This window comes from Ischnura elegans, chromosome 3 (assembly GCF_921293095.1).
Source record: "Ischnura elegans chromosome 3, ioIscEleg1.1, whole genome shotgun sequence".
NCBI classification, from domain to species: Eukaryota; Metazoa; Arthropoda; class Insecta; order Odonata; family Coenagrionidae; genus Ischnura; species Ischnura elegans.
The window spans coordinates 129,964,406-129,990,843 of NC_060248.1; the positions used below are offsets into that span (position 1 = coordinate 129,964,406).

Consider the following 26,438-nt stretch of genomic DNA (forward strand, 5'->3'; position numbering starts at 1 on the left):
AAGTCCAATTTCACACTGAACGATACGACCGTTTACCGAGGAAAACAATACGGCTCAGGTATCGTCCGATTGGCTCTAAGTCTTTTGAAATTCTTCACGTTCTTCCCTTATGTTTTTTTAGAGTAACACGGCCTTGATGATGGGAGACAAGTCGTCTCTTTAAACGTCGGCTTATATAAAAGCATCAACCTGGCTGAGAACCCGAGAAGTATTCATCTATAGTATTCACCAGGAGAAATTAAAATCGTTTACTACAGAGGAAGCTTAACAAAATTTCAACAGTCGTTGATAATATAACCTGAGGTTTCAGGCGAGATGGAGTGGAAACGGAACATAATAAAGAAGCAGGAGCAATTTCCACAATTTTAAATTTATTGGTACTACCGGTTTCGCTTACAGCATCATCAGGTACAATATATAAAAGTGTGCAACGTCTTAAATAGGAAAGGCAGGATGGGGGTGGTAAGACGGTGGTAAGTAAGATTTCCTATTCAAGACGTTGCACACTTTGATTTATTGTACCTGATGATGCTGTTAGCGAAACCGGTAGTACCAATAAATTTAAAATAGTGGAAATTTCTCCTGGTTCTTCATTAGTCTTTGATAATATATTTTAGTATTATTAATATCTTTGGCATCCCTTGATGGTGTCCACCGTTTTTCCCCGTGTGCTCCCCTACCCCTGAGATTCTTTTTTCTTTTCGTCGCTTGCCACCTGGCCACCCTACCTGTGCAGTTCTTGTCGCTTTTAATTGCGATTTTCTCGTTCGGGGGCGCAAGGAGGGGAGAGTGGCGTCAGGGCGGTCGACGCGAGGCGTTAACGCTTTGATCCACGGAGCCGCCGCCGCCGCGCGTGCATTAGGGTGGGTTTTGCGCGCCGCACCCCCCCTCCCCCCAACCCCATATGACCCCAGTCGCCTCTTAAGATCTTTTTTATCACCCTGTTTCGACCCTCTTGACTATATTCCGTATCTGGAGTATATAATCATCAGTTTAATATTCCATAACCACAATAAAGGCCTGTTTACACAGTACATTAACACGTACGGGTTAATGTCTACATGTATGAACGCGAGAAATAACTCCAAAATGCACCGTGTAACGACCCAAATTGTGCGAATGCATGCACAGAATTTAGAACCCGTTCTAATTTGGTTCATGCATTCGTACATGATCCGTTCCGGTCCACAAAAATCATTCTCTCAAACGTAAATTAACTCGCACGTGTTAATGTATCGTGTAACAGGCCTTGAGAAATTAATAATATCACTAAAATAATAATCATAAAGAGAGACTGAGGATTAATATATTTCGGCTTAGTTCCAGAATAAGACAATTGGGTTGAATTAATAATATCTTGAGCAAAACACATAAATAATCGCAAAGAGAGACGGGATTATATTTTGACTTTGGTCCAGGTAATGATAATTGGTTTAAATTAATTATAACTCTTTGCAGCTTCAACTTAAAAAATGATGATAAAAATAACTTTGTTTGTCCACATTGATATGTATCCGGCCTCGTTGGCGGCGGGAGTAAGTCCTCGCGTACCAATTTGAAGGTCGCGGGTTCGAGTCAAGTCTGGCTATCCAGGGAATGGGTGGTTTTAAATGTCTTTCGCCTGTATAATTAAATACAACGGAGAAATTATTATTTCGCCGTCTTCGTGTATCTTGGATACAGCATCCGTGCGTGAAGTAGTAACTTAGTGGTTCATTCACACGAACGTAAGTGTCATAAGAAGAAATTCTATGTGAAAAATAGCGTAAGATTATTTAGGTATTCAATTTATATGCGAAACCCCCACGAAGTAGAGCAGATTAACCAGTGGAACACCGGAGAAATGTTCATGAACAAAACCCCCCGAAAATTCACTTCGCAGAGTGATGACTTGTCGGTTGACGTATCTCGTAAGTGACTGGCAACGGGTATACACGTGAACTTCTACATTATACCCTACAAACCACCTGAATAAGCGTGTGGCGGAGGAGTTAACATACCATACGTTAAAAAAAGAAAGGTAATGCTTATGCGAAGTTCCGCCTTGCATGTAGTCGGCCTTAATCGTTCGGGGGAGAAACGATTTCCTATACCTAACCGTTTGGCAGAATATCTCACATAAATAATCGTTTCTGTCCAACCTGGAAACATGATGGGGTTGTAATAGGATGTTCCCGGTGTCGCTCTGAAAGATATCCATTCTCAATTGCTCATGCAATCTTAAACCTAGCGCACAGCCTCCGAGTCACTAGCGGCTCCCATCGTAATTCGTTTGACATCTGTGTAACGCTTCTTGTACTCCCGGAGCAGTTTTTGACGAATCGCGCAGCTATTCTTCGTATTTTATTAAGTTCACGTGTTAAGTCTCTCTGCACCGGATCCCATACGCTCGCTGCATTTTCCAGGTGTGACCGGACGATTGCGAAATAGCACCTCTCTTTTAATTTTGCATCCGAAATCTTCCCACAATCTTGTGTTCGAACTCAGTTCTAGTCCGATGTTTTTTTTCTCATATGGAACGCTCGATAATGTGACGAGTCGCAAATAACTTCCTATTACCCTTTTTTTCTTACCCTATATTTATCAACAATTTCATATATCCACCGAAAAATTTTCAACAGGGCATGTTCAGCGGTATGGACATCATTGCAGAAATTCGTATAATTTGATTATTAGGAAAAAAAACTCTGTGTGTATCTTTTTCGTCACCATTGGCGTTAAACACATAGTTGGAAAAATAGTGGTCCTATTTTAATCATGAATGAATTTGTTCGACCGATTCAGGAGTGATATTGTGGAATTTCGACATGTTAAAATTAAAGGTAGTTGCTCTTTTCCACTTTTCCACAATTGTAACTGTGGAAATTAATGTCTGTGAACTAATACTCTGTTCAATGTATTTTCAATGTTCTGTTGAATATTCTGAATATCCTTTCGCCTCGTGGAATTGCTTCACAATGGGATGTGAATTGTTTTTTCCGAACCTTTATGTAGGTCGCTAAGAACACCCTTGACCCCAAGGGATAGTTAAATAATCATATTAATCATTGGCAAGACCTGTGACGTCAATTACATGGATTAGTCCATCGCGATTTCCATCGAAAGCACATTCTTTAGTCGTTAATAACTCCGCCTGATCTGAGTCAGACATTTGATGAGGCGTAGATCTGAGCAGATGTGATCACTACCCTTATTCGAAGGTGCCCCAGAGGGTTGGCCATGTACATTTAAAAATTGCATAAAACCCTAGATTTATTTTGCTTGAACTTCTATTAAAAAAATATCTCAATCGAAAAACACGTTGACTTATCTTTGGATTTCAACATCCAAATTCACTGGCTACGTCACTGGTGTTAAAGAGATTGCAGTATTTATTTATAAACAATCAATAGTGATTTATAAGGATCTCAGGCTGCGGGCGAACTGACAGAAGGAATATATGCCGAGTTAACTTCTGGGCGCGAGGGTTGATTTCTTCCCACGTTTCGAGGGCATCCTCTTTAAGGTGGTGTAAAAAAAAAATAGGAAAAAATAAGCCCTTGTACCCGGTGGGAAACCCGATAACTCTTCCTACTAGTGAATCGCCTAAAAAAATTCAACAAAAACCGTTCCAGAAGCGGCTCAGTTTTGTAAACGTCAAGCCTATTGTTTTGTCAAAGCGGCAGTCTAATAAATTTAAGATGAAGCTTAGGAGTTAATGTAAAATTAAGCGTCATGAAATTCAAGAATGACGACGCTTATGGTCCCAATTATATTTACGTACTTTATCCGTAGGTTTCGGAATCTCATTATTGTCATTTCATACATAAATTACACAGTTTGGCCTGGATTATCGCTCGTTATAGTTCAATATGAATGATGGAACCTTCCACAATAGTCACACCAAGTTACACCAATACTATTTCCGATAGTGCAGTGAGGGCCTGTTTTTTAATAGAAAAAAATAGTAGTATTTCTAAATTAGGGCTAACAAAGAGTTACCTCCACAGCTTCGTGGCAGAAAAAATATCGTGGACTGTACGCCGTCTTTCTTTCCTCTGCGACACTAAAACAGCTAACTTCCGCAAATAAGGTTTTGGAATTGAGTTGAGCTGTTTTGCTTTCTTTTCCAACGTTTATTTCTCAATTCCATTTTATATCAACGTTATCTTTCATTCCGAGGTGTCCTCTGCCACGACGCACGGTTAATAAAACTAACGAGTCAAGGTTGTAAAGCGCATGAAAAAATTGAATGCGACACTGCGCGTTACATATTTTCTCTCTAAATTTCCCGTTATTTCAAAAACGACCGCACCCCACGCTATTTTTTAAAATGAACGTCGCCGTATGGGCTCCAGAATCTCTCGCTTGAGTGGATGATTTATTGCTCCAAACCAGCCTTAGCACATGCACGTCGATTGGGTTTTTTCTCCACAAGACGAACCAACTCTTGTCACTTGCGATTTCGTCCGGACATGACTGCCAAGTTCGTGGAGAATCCATAACTCCATAGGTCTCTGCCCTTTCCCCTGTTAGACGTACTAGAGAAGAATTTGAAAGAATCCCCCCCCCTCCCGTTTCACAACTTTCTCCGCCTTCTTATCGGAAAGGGGGGACAAAAGGCTCGATGGATCAGAAATATTTCTTCCTTCTCCCCTCCCCATGCACCCTCGTGACTAGAGTTTATCGAGCTCGCGCTGTCGATTTCGTTGTTGACCCATTTCGTGGAGAGTGGAAGGGGTGAGAGAGGAGGGGAGGTAGGCGGAAGGAAGCGGAGGAGTTGGGGGGGGGGAGGGGAAGTGGTCACCACCTCCTCTAACGGAGGAAGATGCCAACAGCTCTGCGGGTTATGCTGTAAACGCGTCCCAGGGGACGAAGATCCATGTTGTTTTTGTTCCTGCTTTTATAGGAATTAGCGCGTAGACCGCATTAGCCTTTCGACTAAAGGTCCTGGGTTGTAATTCTAGTTGAAGGATTTGGAGGACCTGAAGGAAAACTACTCGTCCAGAGAAAGGAACTGTGCCCCTACTCAGTGTGTGTTTGTGTTATTCAAGCGCCTGTGTCTTAGTCCGGGATGAGCTCAACCCTCACCCATCCTCCCAGTTGATGATTGCCTAAGGCAATCGAATACCGGTTCCGGAGATATTTTTCATACCAAATGTAATAATATGTCGTTAGGTTTTCCTGTCGTCTGACTTCACTCTCCGATCTAAACCAACCTTTCGGGTTAATTGAAAGAGTTCCTGGGGCTCTTCCGCCCACATTTTTTATACATGCCGATTGTCATTTCCCTTATTTAAGTATTTTACCGGTCAAGGTGGGTTTGCCTTAACAGAGTGCCCACTCAACAGTGAAAACCTTAAAACCGTGAATTTCGTCTACCGTGAAAAAAACCTGGAAATAGCCGTGAAATTCGTCGTAAAACCTTAAAAACCTCTCAAACTTGATTTTAGATCTACGATTGGCGGATCGAAAGAAAAACGGGTCAGTCACTCCCAGATACTGCCCACGCATTTATCAGCGCACGTATATTCGAAGCGCAAATATTGGTCCGTGTGTCATGACGACACACAGACCTTAAGGCTGTGATTGGACGACCTTTAACCAAAGCGATATTTAAACCTGGCGAGAAATCAGACACCTCTTCACTTCCCTGTCACCCTCCATTTTCCCACTCAAAACCTTTAGCCGGCCCTAAATTTTGCTGACGATAGGCGACGTCATAAGAGCGCTTTCATTGCTGCGTTTTGCATTCCCGGCGTTCATCGCGTTTGCTATATTTTTAGCTAACGTGCGGCCGATGATTTTTATGTGATCAATATTTCTTTCTAAAATGGCTTATCAACAGACCGTGAATTTGACGCAATTTAGACCGTGAAAACCTGGAAAAAACCGTTAATGTTAAAATTTAGTTAAGAGTTGGAACCCTGATGAAGCATTTTGCGAATCAACCCGATTTGACTCTCTCTTTTCGAGTGATGGGCGACGAAAGTTTCTGAATCCTTTCACGGTTAGGGTCTTGGTAAGATGCTGATGTCACTGGCCGCTGCATTCCTATGATGGGCGCCTCGACGTTATCTTTCTCTCTCCATCCAGCGAGCGAATTGGTTACTTAACCTGGGATATGTTGACGTTACATCCTTTCATATTGAAGTAGTCGACCAATTAAAAAAATCTAATTTATAATTGTTGCTGGGTTTTTTTAAGGCTACCACCATTTTTTTGGGAAAGAGAGGCAGCGATTGTAGTGATGATGGGTAGAGCTAAGCGATATATCGTCCAAGGACTAGAAATTATGCATTGTTTTGAATGCATTGTTGGGTTTTAAGAGTTTAATTTTTTTGGACGCCTGCGACGTCAGATTATCATTGATATTCCTAGAATATCGCGTTTTCATTGCGCGCTCGACGTACCGCCAATATCACGATCTAGTGAAATTACATTCTTGCGATGTACAATTTGAGATATTGCCTAGAGCACGAGAGGGATCATTCCTTCAGTTTTGCAATAGGGTGGTTTCATTTTATTTTTTTAATGTCTAAATCTAAAGATTATTTCTCCTGTAGTACGCATTTCAGGCTTTTAGATTTTTAAATTACGATAACTATTTTTCGTGATGAAATGAAAAGTGAAAAATGTCAAGCGCGCGAAAACGCGACGGCAAAGTATAAATGCTGGGAAAAGCCCGTGTGACGTCATTCTGGTTCCCGCTACCAACATGTGAGGTGACCTTGGGGCGAGGGTATGTGCGCCGCTGCGATGCAGACTGCTAGCGGGTAGCAGGGTACCCTGCTAGCAGGTAGCGCTTGGCTTAAATAAGGATATTACCTTATCTAACGAAGGAAACTTTCCGAATTTAGGTAATTTTAATCGGTGATTATTAAGAGATGTTTTCCTGAGCTCTGTGCCTCATGCATGCAGTGGTAATCTCAGACGATGTAAAACTCCTGACTACTCGTATAGCATCTGGTCCCCTGTGACGTCACGTGGAGTGGTATCGCATGGGCGCCAGTCTGGCCTTTTTCAAATGCGGTTAAAGTTGACCATTGCCATTCGTCTAAATTTGCATTTCTAAAACCAAATAATTTGTATATTATGAATAAACTAATGGTGGGTATCGAATCGCAATCATTGCCTTTCGTTTTCTTTGATGAAGGAAACTACCCTATTCTAAGATCCTTATACTACAGCCCTCCATTTCTCCTCATCCCATTCCAGTCCTTTCACCTCCTGGAGGCTCTTCTTCCCCGTATTATTCTTAATCTCTCCTTGGTAATTTGCATTTGGTCTTCCTCTGGGGACTTATATATCGATTTCACTTATCATTGTTTCTCGCGTCACTTCTGTGTCTGATTACGTGGCCAATCCGCCGCGTACTTGTTTAGCCTTTAGCTGTCCACTCAACGTATACATATGTTTTTTTTTGCCTAAACAATTTTTATATCCTATATAGACTATCATCACAATAAGAAAATGCTGTTCCGATGTTGAAATGTGATGTTGGAATTTTTTATATGGACCACTCTAATGTTTTGTACGATCGTCTTAAAGTGTATTTATTTGCGTTATTTTTTATTTTTTACTACCGTGAATTTGAGCGTTTATCCACGGAGCCTAAGCCAGGGATTTTTGGTGGCTGTTTTTGAAGACGAGTTATTAATTGTATGTTTTCTGGCATGGAATGACAGAGTGAAGAATAGCCGTGGATGTAGCGCCACAATCTCTATATGAAGGCATAAATCGGTTCTAAAGGCCTCGTTACTCGGCACACTTTAACACAAAGGAGATATCTGCAATCATGGACGCGATAATGAACTCCCAAAAGGCAGAGTAAACTCCCAAATTTTACAAATTCATTAAAAGAAAATAGAACTTGTTCTGATTTGGTGCATGCATTCGCGCATGTTCCTTTCCGGTCCGCCAAAATCGTGAATGCCGTTAGATATCAACTATTAAGGATTAATTTAACGCAAGGCCGTAGCCAGAAAATATTTTCGGGGGGGTTTATGGAATAGTAGACAAACATAAAATTATTTTTATGAGATAAATATAATAGCGTATACGGTAAAATATAAATATTTATTAAAAACCCTTAAAGGAAAATATAAAAATATTATTAAAAAATTGAATTTAGCCTTCTAGCTTTCTTTGCAGCGAACAAATGAATTAACTCCTCGGTGTCGATATCAATTCTGCGGTCCTTCAGGAGGCTCATGAGTCACTCACCTCTCTACTAATTCACAGCACTATAATTTCACACCACTATAATTTCACACACTGCACCTACAAATTCGCTTAGATAATTATTGACTCAAGCTAGACTAGGACTAGTAGATGCCCCTGCGCCGCTATATAATATCGTCGTGTAAGCACCAAGCGAGCATATATCTGTTTAATTTTTTTCATTTCGGGGGGGGGGGGGGGGGATCAATCCCCTTTGATTCCCCCCCTGGCTACGGCCTTGATGTAACGTGTAACCAGGTAATAATTTATTCCTGCGTGAAAATTTCTCACTTCTTGTCATCTCGTATAGGTTCATCTTCCCCTACCGTTTACCGAATTATTGAAAGAAATTGCAATTTAAGGTCTTAGTGTACGACCCCGTTGCGTAAGCTGTGATTTTCACCATCTTAGAAGAGGCCTGGCTCAAATGATCCCTTCACATGTGTTTGAGGGATGACCGTGTGATTCGGAGATGTGAATGGAGATGTGTGTTCCTGAAGGTGAACTTCTCGTCCGTGTGGCGCGGTCTTTTCGTCTCGCCCTGGGGTGAGATCGATGTGGAAGCCTTCGCCTCCTCTTTCCCCCAATGCGATGGAATTGACCCGATCGGCAGACGTTGGTCGACGGAGCGCCCGAGCGTGATTCCAGAGCAGCCGCAGCGACGTCGTCAAAATTTTCCTTGTAATCTGTCACCATTTTTTTGCTAAAATATGTCGAGTGGCCACTTTTCGTGACGACTTGTTCTCATGAAGGATTGTTTGCAATTTTTTCCATCTTGATGTGGTCAGTGCCATGTTAGAATGACCGTCACATTGTTAAAATGAAGATGGTGATGTGTTATCTCAAAAGAGGACGCATCTTCACTGGTACTCTTTAATTACTCCATTGGTCAGTAAAGGTTGGCCGTGTTCCTGTATCGAAAATGCATGTTCTCTGAACCTAGAGGATAGTTAGAAAGGAAATTATTCTTGATTTTTTTTCACCATTCTTATGCAGCACCATCGAGTCGGCGACCACCTATGTATTTCTGAAGTTCTGTCTTGGAAATTAATGAGAATAAGCTCACTCGCGAGTTTTAAACGATTGTTGAGATAAATGTGAGGTAAGATAACGTCTACATCATATGTTCTTTTTAGCCCATAACATACGAATCTCGACTCGTATATGGTTAGCCGTGATTTCCATGAATGAGTAGGACATCAAAACGTAGTTTTTACGCTGAGTGATAACACCTCGTGAATCTACGGACATGTCTCATCTATTTCGTTTGAAAACGCTTTTAAATGTGAGAAATCACCGAGAATGGGATGGAATAGTCTTGATGGATTTTGTCCGTGTACGTTCTGACCTCTGAAGGCATTCCTTGCTTACCTATCTGTTGAGAAGGGAGAGGGTTCATTTTTGTTTTTAATTAGCTTCCATGACATTAAAAATATATTTTTTACGTCTCTTATTTCTTGGGACATCAACATAGTTTTTACTGGCAGTAGATACTATTGTTTTCCCCCTCGATCACATAATGAACTTATTCGTAAACAGAGCGAATCTATTCCATAATTCTACACGAGTGCAGGGGTAAGGTGATGAGCAAAATACTAGACGTGATCAATATTCGCATAGTTAGTAGGAAAGCATGGATCTACTATCGGCGCAAAACAAGGAAAGCGCTGAACTTTAAGCACTTATATGAAATTCTGCCGAAGCTCCTTAGGGTCATGTGATATATGGTTTTTCTCATTGTTTATTCGACTGCAGCAATCAATCATTAAAAATTGTTGAAACGTAAATTTTAAGCCTCCACGGTCGAAAGATTGAAGAAGAACGCGCCGGAAACTATGAGAACAGCGAAACGGTCTTCTTCTTCATATCGTCCCGGGAAGATATTTGATTGGTGTATTTTATCGAATAATTCATAGAAAGACGACGTATTCGCATTGCAAGTAGCGTTCTAAAATTTAATGTTACCTTTTTTTTAAATCCGAAAGGTACATATTTACTAAATCACTCTACTATTTTGGCATTGTGCATTGCCGCGGGTCGATTTTCGATTTTGTGGTTTATTTTAAGGAAGAGGAACAACATAAACATTTCTTTGCGTGAAAAGTTTAGAAATATTTTTTGCATATAGCACACGTAACTTCGATATTCATGTACTTTTCTACACCTCGGAAATTGAAATTTGCCTTTCAGCCATTAAAAAAAAAATCCAAAAATGGCTAAAATTTGATTTTAAAAAGCCATTTGTTATGCGAAGATGTCGTTGTCTTGACAAAAAAATACAATGAAGTGCGCCAATGAAATATTATATGAAAAAGACGACCGTTTCGCCGTTCTCATAGTTTTTCGCGTGTCCTTCTTAACTCTTTTGACCGTAGAAGCTAGACATTAACGTTTATACAATGTTCAATGATTGATTGTTGTAGTCGAATATACACTGAGTAAAACGATACATGACACGACCCTTGGAGCTTCGGCAGAATTTCATACAAGTGCTGAAAGTTCAGCGTTCTACCTTTTTTGCAGCGATAGTAGTTCCCTGGTAGATTCAATGTAAAAAGTGGCGTTTAATAGTTTTAATAAATATATTAGTTATCCTGTAATAATGTGTTGGTTCTTAAAATTAGCTCAGTTTACCCATCCCCGTGTTCTTTTCCACATTTGATTCGGTGAACGGCTGACCCTCTCCTAAATCTACGTCTTATTTTATTCGTGTGCAATTTCCGTGGCAATAGATCGTTTTGTTGTAATGGGACGAGACGCATGGAAGGGGGGGCTATCTAAGTAAGTGTTTTCAGGCGCTCCATCAGATAAGGAGAATGGAGTCGTTGGCTGTCCCCTCCATAATCGTTGGAGGGAGAGAGTTAAGGGTTCGATTTTTTTACTCTTTTGATTTTAGGGCCACTTCGATGGAGTGCGTAACCCAACCGTAAAGGCATCATCATGAACAGTGAATGATCCGAAGATTGGTTTGACAAAGCTCTTCACTTAATTCCCCTATCGCCTAATCTTTAAACGCTTAACATCGTTATTCTGTCGTACAACCTTTATCACCTGCTCCATATGTTTTATCCTTGGCCAATTTCGTTCTGCCCTTTAATTTGTCCTTCCGCGTTCGTCTGCTTCGCGACATCGAAAAGCCACAGCCAGAATACAATATTGGGCTGGGGTTAATTGGAGGGGGAATTCATTTGTACTCTGTAGGCTGCACCACCGGACATTTTTCAGGGGGGCTTGCGCAATGTACACATGGGCCTCCTTGCTTGCGGCAGATTAGCTCCATCAAAACTCACAAAGTGGCTGATTAACTTGCCCCGTCTTCTTCTTAAGGTTTTAAAGTGCTGTAATCTTGTTTATTTTCTTTCAAGTTAGCGTTCAGCGTTTATCTTAGTTCAGCAGTGTGATTCTTTATTTTTCTTTCAATGCAAGCATGAATGGGATCGTGCGTAAAGATTTAGATACGGGGTCATTGCCGCTTGATATCTGAATGACCTTCGCGCTCTCTTCGATTCAGTTTACTTTCGGGAATATGCTTCTGCGCTACAGCTGGGGAGCATGCTTGGGAATTAAATCGGGAAACGTATCAGTAGCGTTATATTTCTGCGTGTGTATTAGCTTTTCCAGAGATGAGGCAGCGCCCTCCACTACCCCATCTTCCGATCTCCTGTCGTTCCCAGGTTTCATCCTACAAAAATATACCCACCCAATCGCTGACGATTAAGCGGCCGAGCTGGCATCGGAAGTCATGACGATCCGAAAAGAACAGTGGAATTGTCAGCTGAGGGAACGTACTGCCCGGTCAATTTGTCTCTCTTGTCCTTTATTAATTTTTTTTAATTATAAAGATACAATGGGCTAAGTCACCATTTCTTATTGCTGCAGATTGGGATCGTTTGAAAAATAAGTGGACCCGTATATTTCAGTTTTTCGATCCGTCACTTACTTCTCGAGCTATTTGCGGCGAAACGTCGAATGTCTTTTCATCTTCTTCGCCGAAAAGTTCATGACGTCACAGACTTGCCGAGCGGCTCACCGCTTCTCCGCCATTTCTCGGTATCACGCATTCGTCTCGCCTGATTTGCTGTTATTGACACTAATGAGCGATTCTTTCCTCTCTGAATGACATAATGAGTTAGAGCTTCAATGACGTCACTAACTCATGAAAAGTGGGCGGCAACTTATGATTTTTTTTCGAGTGGTGGGCAAATGGCTGAATGAGGGAGAATTTTTTTCGTGATATAGTATCTATCTTTCCCATTCATCTACCGTATAGTCATAGTAAATTGTGATTTCGGGTCTTGAGTGAACGACCTAGGTCGTATTTCTGGTACCTAAGTAAAATAACTATACTCTTCCTTTGTCGAAGGCATGCAGGTGCAGTACAGTTATCTAAATGCACAATGGTGTTACATAATTTTGGCTAAATTGAAAGATCGTGAAGTGCGGCTATAAGCGCTGCCCAGCCTTCTGCTTCATACATCGAAAGATCTTCTTGGAAGAGCCACACCTTTAGCACATCATTCTCCGGAATTACCAACGCAGCACCCAAATATGAATGGAGATTATGTAGATGGAGATGTTGATCACCGTTGTCGAGGCCGATTGTTCTTCTTCAGAATTCGTGGTTACATCTATTGCTATTTGTAATGCGATTTACGTCACAGTGCGTGAACTCTCTTCGTGAACTGTTAATATATCCTACTTCTAAATAGGCAGTTTTTGAAGGGATCATGGTTTTAATTTAAAAATGTCCATGCACTGCAATTTACAGGTCTAAAATGTGTGAAGCATGAAAAGGTAGAGTATTAATTCGAACAATTATCAGGCCAAGTTATTAATAAAAGGCTTTAGGAAAAGAACGATTAGGCATATCGAAAAATTTTTTCCTTCAGGAAGCTCCTCTGTGAAAATTTTGATTTTTGCGACCTCTTGATGTTGAAATTTATGTAGGTACTTACTGTTTGATGTGGAATTTTATGCGACCACTGTTTACGTCTGAGTTTAGTATTGATGATAAAAATCAGAGGTTAGAGCGTCTTTTCCATCTAGGAAGTTTGACTACCCTGGATGTTGGGCAAATATTGACTCTAGCGCCTTGGATTTGATATTGATTAGCGCCTTTTGACGATGAGTCAGGCAAGAGAGGAGTCTGGCGCACAGATTATCTCATGTCCTTTATTTTTGGAATTGATGTACTTACGTTCGATCAGTATGTATAGCTTTGATAACCAAAAGCGGCGAAAACTTATTCCATAAATATCGCTTTAGTTTCCAACGTTTTTGCTGTGTTGAAGTTTTTTCTCTCTTAATCTTTTTCAGAAGTTTTGAAATTAATTATTGATATTTAATTTCATATTTTTCATCCAACTCACTACATCAGGAATTCCATCTCCATGGTGGCTGTTATTAATTTAAAATTAAAACTGGCTGTGTCATTGTTCTTTTTTTCGGGGTTCAGTAGAGATTTTGTCATGAAATAATGGGTGCTAGTGCACGCGAAAAGCAGTGGCGTAGGCAGGGGGGTCCGGTACCCCCCGAAATATAAAAACAAAATTATTTTCCTTCATGAAAGAAAACAATATTGAAAAATCATGGATTTACAAAATATTTCTGTAACAAATGGAGTCTTTTAGATTATGAAAAGTGTTAAAATTAGTTAACCCATGACCTGGTACCCTGTTTTAAAAAAATTTTCCCCCAGGACTTTCTGGACGAAATTCCTGGCTACGCCACTCGCGAAAAGTATGAAATAGTGCCTTAGAGCCTTGCTACCTTCGTTATGAAGGGAAACGTGGTAATCACCGTATCATTAGCGGAAGGAAAAAACGAAAGCCTATAGAAATCGAAGCTTTTGACCGGTTCAAATGTGCTGATCATGTGATCCTTCATCGCGTAGAAGAGCTGGGAAGTCCGTAGCGGAGTAAAAGATGAAAGGGGAAGTTTGAAGATATTCCGCATCGCTCATCCAGGGGATGTGGTGGGGATGGGGCGAAGAACTTGCAGCTGACATAAGAAGTTGCAAGAACCCCTCATGTTTTAAGTCAGTATTTCCAATTCGAGCCCTTTTCTGCTTGGTGATAGACTACTCGTATGCTAATCATCCCAGTGCTTCAATCGCTAAACCCTCTCGGCGTAAACCTCGAAGCCACTGTGCTACATCTTATCAGATATTCACGTTGTGCGCCGGAGGATTTGGTCGAATGAGATGAGGGACTCTCCGGGATTCGTAACGTGCATTAATGCGGTTCGTAGCGTTGTGGCTTATTAGCGTGCGTGCGTGCGGCGACGATGGAGCGGGCGTTCCTCGCGTGCGGGTTCATCTTTAAAATCACGACAAACTTGTTGATCGTTCGGAGAACGGAAGTTTCAAGGGGAAGCACCGTTCCCAAGTTTTGCGAATTTTAGCTTCCTATGGACTCAACGACTCTTTGCTTCCAATCGGATGTAAAAGCACTAATGCCATTCAAGGAGGATTCGATGAAGAATCTTGAATTTTTCCCGGTGAATGACTGAGAATGAAATCTTCTCGGGTTTCCTGCCGGGTTAGAGTCTACGTGTTGTCGGCCGAAGCGACGTTTTGTTGGGAGACGTTTCCAACATCATCAGCCTTCGAGATGTTGGCAAAGTCTCCCGAAGAAACGTCGGCCTACAGCATGCAGATCCTAACCGGGTCGGAAACCCGAGAAGGATTTGTTTAAGTTGAATTTGATGTTTACCGTTGGAGTGCTGCAGTGAATCTTTCTCGGACTTCCTACCGGGTCAGCCTCTCCATTTCTGCTTAAGTTTCAATTGTACACTTTGTCTTCCATTGTCTTCAGGGCTGATTGATGCCAGGTGCTGAGGTGACTGTCTTATCAGGCTTCAGGTGTGGGTGGTTGGGTTAGACGGATAGTGATTCCACCTCTAACACTCAAGACAGTATAGTTGTAAGGTGTATATCTGTGAACATGGGCGTAGTAATGCCAGTAACTACTTAAATGTATTATCCATGGGTTGGATTAAATGAGTTGATTTTTGAACTACTATTGGATGTAATACAACCGTGGAGCGGGATGCAATTTTAGGTGAGAATATCAATGAGACGCATTGAAAATCTTTTCCTCCTGATTTCGGGGAGGGTTTGTGGATTCTACGCGATTCCCGCGAATGTTCATAGGTATTTTTTTCTTGTTAAGCCTTGCAATCGAGATTTACCTACACTGAACTGGATATTACACGATCATCGATCTCTCTTAAACTTGCTTCGATCAGTTACAGCTGTGATTGTTGAGGGGAGGTTCCAGTTCACTCTCCCCGTGGACTTTTTCGTTATTGCTCGAGAATTTGTTTTAACCTCAGTCTAAAATCCTGTTTCCTCTGTGTCTTTTGTTGATTGTTCTAACGATTGCCGCCTGCCTTTTCAAATGTTCACGTTCGCATTCCGACTACTTTTCACGGTCTGCAGCTTAAACGGGCAAATAACGGAAGCACTGGTTTAATGAACTCGCGGACCCAGGTACAGCCTTTTCTTGTGCTTATTTTCATGATTAAAATTTTTAATTGGGACAGTTATCGGAACGCGCTGCCGTTAGCAAGAGGGAGTAAATTTATTCTGGGTGTATTCGCGTATTGGCTATCTTCTCTGATGCGTGGACTGGAAGCGGTAACAGGGATATTACCCGGACGTCGGAGGTCGTCGCTTCGAAATGCAATCGCTGACTATGTCCAAATCTCTGGCATGAAAGTATCTGTAACTTTTAAATTTAGTTCCTTAATGCGCGGGTACATTGATCATTTACTAACGTATGTTAGACTTCTAAATGCAATGGTTGAATAACCTTAGCTCACAGTCGGTAATACTAGAAGATTTCGACTTGATTTTGTTGATACGTTTTATTGAATTGCTGAGGTAACGACTTGGCATACCTACTCCCGCCTCCTTTAATCACTGATGTTACTTTGCTATTAACATCTGCTGCCGACACCGGTTTTTGGAATGGGATTTATATCCTTTTTTATGGTTATTTATCGTAATTATTTCACTTTGTCTGTTTGCCCTTTTGATTATAATCATATTCAAAGGCAGCGGAAATTTCAATTGCAACGGACTCTTCTTTTTATAGCCGTAATTTTTTCTGTTGGAATTGATATCAAGTACTCTCATCGATTAACAGTATATATTCAATGACTCTTGTCGGCATGGTACAAATTGAAATGCCCTTAGCACATACTTTTTATGCATACTTTGCATAACATTTTTCAACCAGTGCGTCATAAAATTCGAAAAACATTGCAAGAAAACTGAAATTGTTCTTCGTGGAAGCGATTAAAGCTGAAATAATATATCAGCTACGAAGCTAATGGGTTCATAATCATCTATATGACGTCAGTCAATTAGCTATTTCAAGTAAACTTCGTTCCATACTGTATGGATGACGATACTTTCAGTGTGAAATGACCAGCCACTGCCTTTGCGATCCCCCTCGTTTTCGACCTCGATGCGATCGGCCTCTGCCGTCGCGGCATTTGGCTCGTCGGAGGCAATATAATCGATTGAATCGGAGGCAGCGTCCGTCGTCGGTGGGTCACTGAGCACTGGTCGAAGCGGCAGATCCAGTGAAGAAGACACAGGAGAAGTGGACGTTTTTGGGGGGGAGGGGGGGGGGGGAGAGGGGTTGGCAGGGCGTTGGGTTATCCAATTTTTGCGGGAGGCGTGCGGAGAAAGTGAGGCGAATGAGAGGACGCTGGAAGAAGGAAAAGTGCCCACTAGTGGTTTTTTTTAGTAGTAGCAGATGGTCGCTTATCCCCATGGAAACAGTGCATTGTCGATCATTTACGGGCGATAACGGACTTTTAAACATTTTTTGAAGATTTTGATAGATATGGGTAATTAGAAGACCTTCACTCTTCCCTCGTTCGGTCCATCGCCTATTTCTCTAGCTTTCTCTGCGAAAAATCTGTTAACATTTCCCAGATGTGATGATAAAGTCGCTCGTTTATCCCAGCAGATCACAGATTCGCAGCCACTCGTGTCCTTACGTTAAAAATTGGTTCTTTGTTAAAACATACGCGATTTTTTGCGTATAGTCTCTAGGTATCTCCACATGTTTAAATCGGTGTATATCACCAACGTTTCAACTGACGACTAGTCCACCGTCATCAGGGTGATTGGATATGTTTGACTAAACAGAAAAATCGTTGACACGTAACTATGGACTTTCACAACAATCAGGGACTCCTAATCGGCCGGAAATACCTAGGTGATTCGGATGAAAATGAGGACTTCTGTAGTCTATTGTTGTTTCCACTCTCGTGTGAAGGGATTTCTTCGCTCGTTGAGCAGTTCTCCATTCAACAATATAATGAACCGAACTCTAATGACTACGCCAAATCATGGAAAGTGGGCAGCATCTTTTGCGTCTATTTTTTATATTTGAAGCTTGTGAGTAATAATTGAACGGGGGTGATTTGTTTTCGCCAAAACTTACCTTTCCCTTCTAACTGATTCTCGTCTCTTGTATTACGATTTCGTTTCCTAGTGAGCGGCGCCATTCTCAATAGTGCGGGGGGAAAGAATAAATCTCTCTGTTCAGGTTCTTCTCCTACATTTCCATCTGCTAATCGCCCGTAGTCATAAGAGATTCTGGAATCCAACTGTTGTATTTTTTTATCCTTCAATACCTGTTGACGAAGTGGATCTTTGTATTTCTATATAATGGTGTGCATGTGTAATGTCTGACGGTGTACGCGTATAGTATTTTGTCTTCCCTAAGCCCCTGCGTAAGCCGTTATCCTTGCATCCATTAAATTTTATCTTCATTGGCGTTACGTTATGGAGCGAAGCAGCGCGAGATTGGACCCACTCCCTTCCACGTCCCGCATCTCCCAATCGTCGCTCACAGCATCATGGCAGAATCTAGTAAATTTTATCCTAAACTTTCCGCAACCTTCATTGCTAACAGTTCCACAGCCTACATTTCTACTCGAGTCTTCATCCCATTGTCTCTCGTGGCAACCATTTAAAACATCCCTTATGAAGGGAATCATCGCACTGTTGTTTCTCTATGGTTTACATTGGGGTTTTGCTTATTGTTACGTAGCGATGCAGGAGCTATGTATGTTGTTGCTGCTATTCACGTAGTTGGTGCTTTTCGCCTGATTAAAGTAGTTAGAACGACATCGGCTGAAGTCAAGTATTGTACTCGAGCTACCTATTATTTATGCAAAAGAGTCGCAAAAAAAATAAATTTAAACAAAAGAAAACAAAATAAAAAATGAAATGTGAGTGCTATTTTGCACTTCAGAAACCATGCAAACGTCAAAAATGATTTTTTAAAATGGTATTTACAGTAGTCAACTTGACTAGTTTCAGCACTGCTTCGAACCTTTGCACACTGAACTGTTGACGGCACACCTTGACTAAATATTCACAATATAACTGGTAAATACTACATAAAAATATTTATTTATAAACAAAAGATATGTGAGACTTATGTAAAAGCCGGAAATCTAAATATAATTGCGTCAATTAGGCGAAATCGGTGCAGTGGTTTTCGTTTTGCGATGTTGGTACCAGAGATCCTGGCGGCCATCTTGCCAATTTCAGGAATTTTTCGCAAATATCTTTCGTATTTCATCATGAACTTGTACTTTCTCGGAAAGATTTGGATTCGTCGCAAAATTTTGCTTCTAATGAACTCGACAAAGTCTTGTTAGAAACAGCTTCGCTAGCTCGAAAAAACCGTATTTCTCGATAAGAGCCCATGTTAAATTATCCTAATATTACCGCCAGACATCTCAAAAACGGTGCTTGGGAATCCCTTTCTCTTTGGATCATTGGAAGTGCGTCTTTCAGAGAATATGTGACCAAAGTTTCATCAAATTCCTGTTACTTTTACTGCGGCGTTCTAAAAACCTTAAGGTTGGATGTCACGAGTAAGTGTTACCGTTTTGTGGGTAGAAGTGAGTGACATCTCTCTCCCTATCGGTTAAAAAAGATAGCATTTGGAGTCTTTGGGCACGTGCAGTGGGTCGATTGCTTTGTGTGCCAAAATCTAAGAAACATTATGGGTCTCGAATGGCCCGGACGTCGGCGTCTGTCTTTTGTGAGCCTGTCGCAATTCTTCGCGTGTTAAAATTAGATACTGTTACTGGTGAAAACGGTAAAAATTTTACGGCAAGAGTGCTTTCGCGATGTTTGTGTTGCTGGAAGACACAGTTTGAAAAACTAATGAAACTCGAGTATATCGAAGATTTTATTAGCCTCCCGGGTACATTTAATAACTTTCGTGATCCTTCTTTGCTGGAATTTTAATATTACTTCAGCCCTTGGACTTGATATGTACCGATTGAAAGATGAAAGGAGAAAATGAATTGTCCTCTTGCCAATTTAGTTTATTGAGGCTTCGTACAACTTGGTAAGCAATGTGCTGTGCGAAGTGATAATGCCGGAGGCATTGACATATTAAACTTCTGAGGGCATAGGCTTCGTTATTCTGCGCATTATTTAGCGACTTTGTGCTTGAGTATGTCCATGTGAGGCATGCACGCCAGCTAAGTGCCTTGGGCATTAGCTTGAAGGCGAGGAAGGAGTAGGCGGCTCGTTATTGTGTGCTTGCATCATCGTCGACTTGAAAAGGGCGAACTCCTGTGAGACAGTAGTGATTCGTAGTTGTGTTGACAAGGTAATGAAGCTTGTACACCTACGTGGATATTTGATGAGTTGGTAAATCACGAGATGTGCACGAAGACGCTTGTAAGTCGTGCTGGAAGAAGGTCTCTTGATCATGAACATAGCTCTTGTGTGATAGCAGTGTATTTTTTGTATGGATTTAATTAAAGTAAAAATTTACTTTTTGCTCGGACCTCAGTTGTGCAGGGGATGCTTTTTTTTCTGTATCTGTGTACGCTTCTTTCTTTAAACTGCCTCTTTACGTCAGGGAATACCACGAAACGAATATGCATTTGTTTCCTAAGTTTTGTGTTATATTTTTCACCGATATTTTGTTGTACACTATTTCTATTTGGCTGTCTGATTGTCATTTTAAAATTACAAAAATCGTAATTAATTATGATTACGTTATTAGATTCCTGTAGGTTGTTATTTACGACAGCAATGTGAATCGTACGCTAAAAGGAGAAATGAATTAGTAGAGGTGGATTTTAATTGCCGTGGAATAATGCACTGCTTATTAAGTACGATAACGCTTGGCAAGTCCGCGAGAGGCTGTGTAGTAAATGAACAAATGAGATCTATATTAGTATAAATCGCTGATAATGGATCTTTGGAAGTACTTTTAGCCAGTGGAAGCATATTCCGATTATTTGTTATAATGTCGAGGAAGACGGCGGCGTCTTCGAAAATTGAGGTCGTTTAATGAGTGTTATTCTTTTCATGCTTTTTTCATTTAAGATTAAGGCAGCCGACGTTTCGGTTTCCGTCTCGTTTTACATTTTCGGGGATGCTTACTGCGTTATTCGTTTTAAATTGATGTAATTCGTTATTTAACGTAATTCGTCGTTTCTCGATGTGGAGTTGGGGCATCACCTGAAACACGGCCTTTGTACCGAGTTCTCGATTTCACAGTGTTGGATGAACGTCTTCGTATTGGCCCGAGGATGAAATTCCCCATGAAATTATGGCTTAACTTAATCAGGTTAGTTCGGCCAATTTCCAGTGGGGATCCCAGCTGAGGCAAATGAATTCTGCATGGCGAATTTCATCCACGGCGTATATTTTCACCTGTTTTTGTGACTGCGTACAAAGTTACTTGTTTCGTACCGTACTTTCGGTCTGGGTGTGTATCGATGAGAAAGACAGTCTGGGTTTGTTGTTGGCTGGATTTGCGCGGATGATGCGACACAGGGAGAGATAATGGCGTGGAATTTCGAGAATGTGTCTGAATAATTGTCGGAAGACTCGCTGAAGGGGATACGAGGAAAGCCTAGAGCTCTCTGGATAGCCGGTGACTCACAATCAGTCGTCAGTTGCCGTAGGAGCATTGAATTGAGTTGAGCGTATAAGGATTGGGAAGTGTATTCTTTCCTCAAGGGTGAATGGACCTTCGGAGAATCAGCGAGTTTGAGGCGTAGATATGACGGGGAAGGATTGACGCGTAATAATATCTGTGGAAGGCGATCGTTTTTCGCTGCATAGTAATATTAATCTTCCATAAAAACTTATTTTGAGTCCCAGGCATCATACTTCGCTCTCTGAGTCCATCGTGGGTAACTCCCTCTATCCTTAGGATAATTCGGTGAGCATATTAGAAAATGGACTTGCGTTAAATTCTTGATGCTTGTCTTTCCAATCAGTCCCTGAAAAACATCATTTCCCACTCGATCGGTCTTTTTTCCTGAACTGTAACTTCTTTCAAACTTACGCTGTAATCCATTAGAGTGATTCCGGCGTTACTTGTGGAAAAAAGAAATATTCACGGTAGAGTAAAAACAATCAAAAATTCTGTTAACGCTCTCGACTAGTTTCAACGTCTGTGTCGTCAATATCCAGCCAATCAGCTGAGCATCATAGTTTGCTCTTTGCGTTCGTTTTGGTTAAGTATCTCGATCCTTAGGATGATTAGCTTTGTCTCGATAGTAACGCCATAGGCCTCAAAAGAGTTCGTGTAACAGTACTTGGTGGTTGCTCCATTCATTGTTGCGAGCTTGTATGCTAAAAAAATCGGGCTGCTGATGATTGTGGTTATTTCTCCGCTCATGTTGAGGAAAGGAATGAATTTATACTTTTCGAAACGTGCGAGACGATTCGGTTCCAATGTTGTTACTACGGAGAAAATGACTTTGAGATAAATACACGGGCGAAGTAAACTTAAAAATGTATTAAGAGACTCACGGGACCTGTCCGTGGTGTAGTTGGAAAAAATATGCCTGGATTAAACGAGTCTTCTTACATTAGCAAATCATGGTTGCTGGCAGTTTTCCTCAATTAATTTGATTTTTCTTTCCGACCCATTATTGTATTCAGGTGACTTTTCATTTCTAAAAATATCTCATCATGTTAAGAAAAAGAGTCAACTGAAATATTGAATTCTGTATTGAAGTAAACTTTAAGTATTTTATGGAACATTGCCTGTAAACTTTATTTTACTTATGATTATGTTAGCATTCCACCTAATTAAACCTGAAACAGCTGCTTAGATTCCTATGATATGGTATATAAATGACGTCAGCGCGACAGATGGGGTGAGCGAAACTTTTCGGTGTCGATCGTGTGAATGGGTTGGCAAATCGCGAGTCGTCGTAGTATTCTTGCGTGCAGTTGTTTTCGTCTCGTTTCTTTCTTGAAGTGGCGTGGGGCAAGGTGAGCGCGTGTTCGGGCGAATGTCAAGTCCACTGCGTGGGCGATGCGATGGGTGCGCCATTCTGGGGGGAAGGGGGAGGTCACGTGATCCTACAACGTGGTTATAGGGCGAGTGGCGTGCCTTTCTGCGTCTCGCTTATGTAGTCCAAAACTCATTTTAATCTCCCTCGTATATTGCTTTTGCAAGCCCATAAACATGCTCTAAAGATTAACCGCATGAGAGCTAAGGTCATGGGGTTCTTTTGAGGCAAAGAAACCGAGGGTACTCGTGAAATTGAGAGAGAGAGAGAGCACAAATTTTAGCCGGTAGAACGATTCGCGTTTTTTTTTCTTTTGCGCCGAAGGAAAGAGGAGCGCAGCAGTAAAGATATCAGAAAGAGATTAAGTGTTGGCAAAGGAGGCGTTTACCAACCAAGTGGGGAGAGGCTAGTATTCAAACCACAGTCCCCTTGATTCAAACGGCAAAGTTTGTATGTGTAGAAGAAGGCAGCGGAGGTTTTGGGGTTGATTGTAGCGTTGCCAGCGGCGCAGAAACATGGTGTCCGTACTGGAGGAGGATGAGATTATACTCGTGGCGTTACAAGGTACAAGTATGGAGAGGGATAGTTGTGAGATTGCTGGAGAACAAACAAATAAATAAGTGCCAAAAATGGTCGATTAAATTAAAATAATAATTTTGGAAGAGATTATGGAGAATTTGTAGTGTGACACAGCGGTCGTGGTGTTCCTGGAAGCCTATGGTGTTTCAAAGAAAGGTCGGGCCTCGTCCTCAGCGCAAAGGTTGACTTACAGATGTTCCATTTTATCTTTAAAATGCCCGCAATAATCAACATGTATAGTAAGGTGAGCCGAAAAAAGTTTTTTTTTCCTAATCAAATTTGCCCTGTGCAGGAAAGTTGCAAAATGATTTAAAGATCTCGTACGCAATATTTTTCAAATGGTTAATATTAACCACTGCCGCCCGAGCTCTAAAATTTAAAATTTTGCGAAAAATCAGGCTGATTTCAGAATCAAACGGCTAAGAAGACGAATTTTATGAAAATATGGGTTAATGTATAATATCAAAGAGTGGATACAAGTTTAAGGTTTATAAAAATGTAATTTAAAGTTTATTTGGCAAAATCTATGGTTCAAACAATGTCTATGAATTAACAACTAAGTTAGAGTATAGTCTACCCGCACAACACTACTCATTTTTGCCTACGTTTCAAAAATTCCATTTTAGGGGCTAAAGCGCAGGTAAAATAATATTTATTTCGATTGAATTTCATTTCTTATCAAATAAGTCATCATATGGTAGTAAATGATCCCACAAAAATTAATAATAAGGTAAATTATTTTAAATTATCATCCGTCATAATGACGAATAACGTACCTGTGGAGCTATTTTCAACAAGAAATTCAGCCAAGGCTGAGAAAGAACAAAACCTGAACACCAAACATTTCACTAAGTAGGTCTCTGCTAGTTTCGTGAAGAAACTACCCAGAACTCACCACGAGGAAGAGGCTACCATCGAGTTCCACCCTTGTCCCCCCAACCAACCTTCCAAAGGATTACGGGAGGATTGACGCAAGGCTTAAAGGACGTAGCTTATGATTCGAATCGAAAACGATATTTCGACAGTTTGAATAATCTTAGCTCCGCGGCATCAGTGAAAAAATGCCGTGAATTTTGGCAAATGAGCTCATTCTCTACTAGCCAAGCACTCCCTGCCACTCACCCTTCGTTGCCCAGCCATGTTCTGCTCTGACTGACCGAGATGCGGAAGTGTATACATTGGTCCAGCCTGTCATTCCGTTCATCTTGAGCCGCCGTCTTCAAATCCCACGATACCCCGCCCCCTCCGACCCCCTCGAATTATTTTGGATCGGAATCGGGGGCGGTGGAGGAAAGGGTGGGGGGCGGAGGGGGAGGGTTACGGTGGTGACACCCCTCCCCCTCCCCTCCCCTACTCACGCACTCGCGTCGGGCGTATTTCGGTCGCAGCGAGGAGCGTAGGTTCGCGTCGCCGCCCCTCCCCCTTCCTCTCGTCGCATATTTTGATCAATCGCCCGCATTCGTGGGCATACCTGCGGCCCCACGAACCGCCCGCCGCGATCCATTTTCTTGCAGCGTTTACGGGCCTCGCGCTCAAGAGGCAATTCCTCTGGATATCGTGGTGGAATTCCTAAAATACCACCATTACGGTTACTATCTTCGATTTTATCTCATCCTTCTATTAGTAATTTTATTCTCAAGTTCAGAATCACAGTAAGCTGAAAAAATACTTGGGAGTAAAAGGATCGTGGTTTCATTCCTGATGGGCTCCAATACCGAAAGCCGCTAGTTAAGGGGATGGGATTGGTGTGGTGGCCTGTGTGTTGGCTTTCCACTCCGTGGGATCGGGTTCAAATCCCGGCGGTGGCAGAGAATTTTCAGAGACTGCCCGACCCATGATTGAATGCTAAGTGGAGGACATTTCAAGGGCAAGAATATGTCCTTCGGATGGGACGTTAAGCCCTTGGCGCCTTTCGTTAAGAGCAGGCTATTGCCGACGCCGGGTTTCTCTCCACCCTTCCTTACCTACCCTTCCGTCTTGGCGGAAATGACCTAAGCTGTCGGTCGCCTCCTCCAAATATCATACTAGAGAGTGCCTGCAAAGCCTGGGCCCAACCTCAGGGTAAATATAAATAAAAAAAGCTGCACATTAGCCTTAGGCTGAGGCCAACATAGATACTACATACTTGATTGCACGAAGTCTTCTCGGTAGTTTCATCAGTTTAATTCGATGTACATCACTAAATTTTCAACGGACGACTCGTCCATTGTCATCAGGGTGAATTAATAAGAATAAGGCAATTTAGATGAGGATCAATAAGAATACATTTGATCGAGACACCGGGTTTATACTTGCCAATGCTTGGAATCACATTTAAAGAAACTAAAAATTGTATAGAAACCCTCGAAATAAGTTATATGTATACGAATTGCGTAGATCATACCGGCCGATCAGGAGTAACCCGATTGTGGTTATTGTTTATAGTTACATCCCAACTGTTTTTGTTCAGTCAAAATAGTTTTTTAAACATGTGGAGATACAACAAAAAGTCACAGAATCAACCCCCTCCTAAAATACTCCTAAAACCCTGGGTAAAATTGTCGAGCGCTAAATTTTCTATCACTGGAAATCACTGAAATTCTCTGGGTACCAGAGGCAATTCGGGATGAGTATTATGTAATAACTATCGTGCGTTGTTGTGGGGCAGTCGTGGCCGAGTGGTTAAGGCGTCTGACTAGAAATCAGATTCCCTTTGGGAGCGTAGGTTCGAATCCTACCGACTGCGAATTTTTTATGCCATTGAATAAGGGTACATTTAATTCAATATTTTCACCTCACTTCCCAAATAGCATTTTCAAGCCTTTTTTTTAGAGCTCTACAATACTTTGATGGCATTCTTGTTTGCCTTTCCTTCCTCAAAGCCTTTGTTGGGGCGCATACAATTCATAATATATTCAACTTATGTATGAATTATTTAATGGTTAATCAATTTTATTATTATGAGTTTGTACCTGCGATTATCTTTAAATAAAGCAAATACTTCTTAATTTTAATTTGATTTTCTTTCTATAAATGGACTACTATTTGGTAGTTCTCAATTGGCACATTTCTGTAGGTGGGTAAACATTCTGTAGCGATTACTATGAGCAATTCCTCTGTATGTAGCCAGTACGTCTTTCCTTAATTTCAGAGAAGAAATTTGTCATTTATTTACTGAATAATGTACTATTAGCTTTACCCAATTCCTGTCAAAGGGAGGGAGTGTTTTCTTTAAAATTTACGAATAATATTTTATCTCTACGATTTACTTTTTATCACTCGTATATTATAAAACCCACTTCCAACCACTGACTGACGTATTCATACGAATGTTTGGGTTGAACGAGACGAGGTACGACTAA

At 41.3% G+C, this 26,438-nt stretch overlaps 1 protein-coding gene and 1 non-coding gene across 2 annotated transcripts in view; both read left to right on the forward strand.

The window, feature by feature from the left end:
- LOC124156575 overlaps window positions 1–26,438 on the forward strand; it is a 216,457-nt gene that overhangs the window by 3,443 nt on the left and 186,576 nt on the right. The window lies entirely within an intron of this gene.
- Window positions 25,741–25,822, forward strand: Trnas-aga. Its single transcript has one exon. It is a non-coding gene; the product is annotated as a tRNA-Ser (tRNA).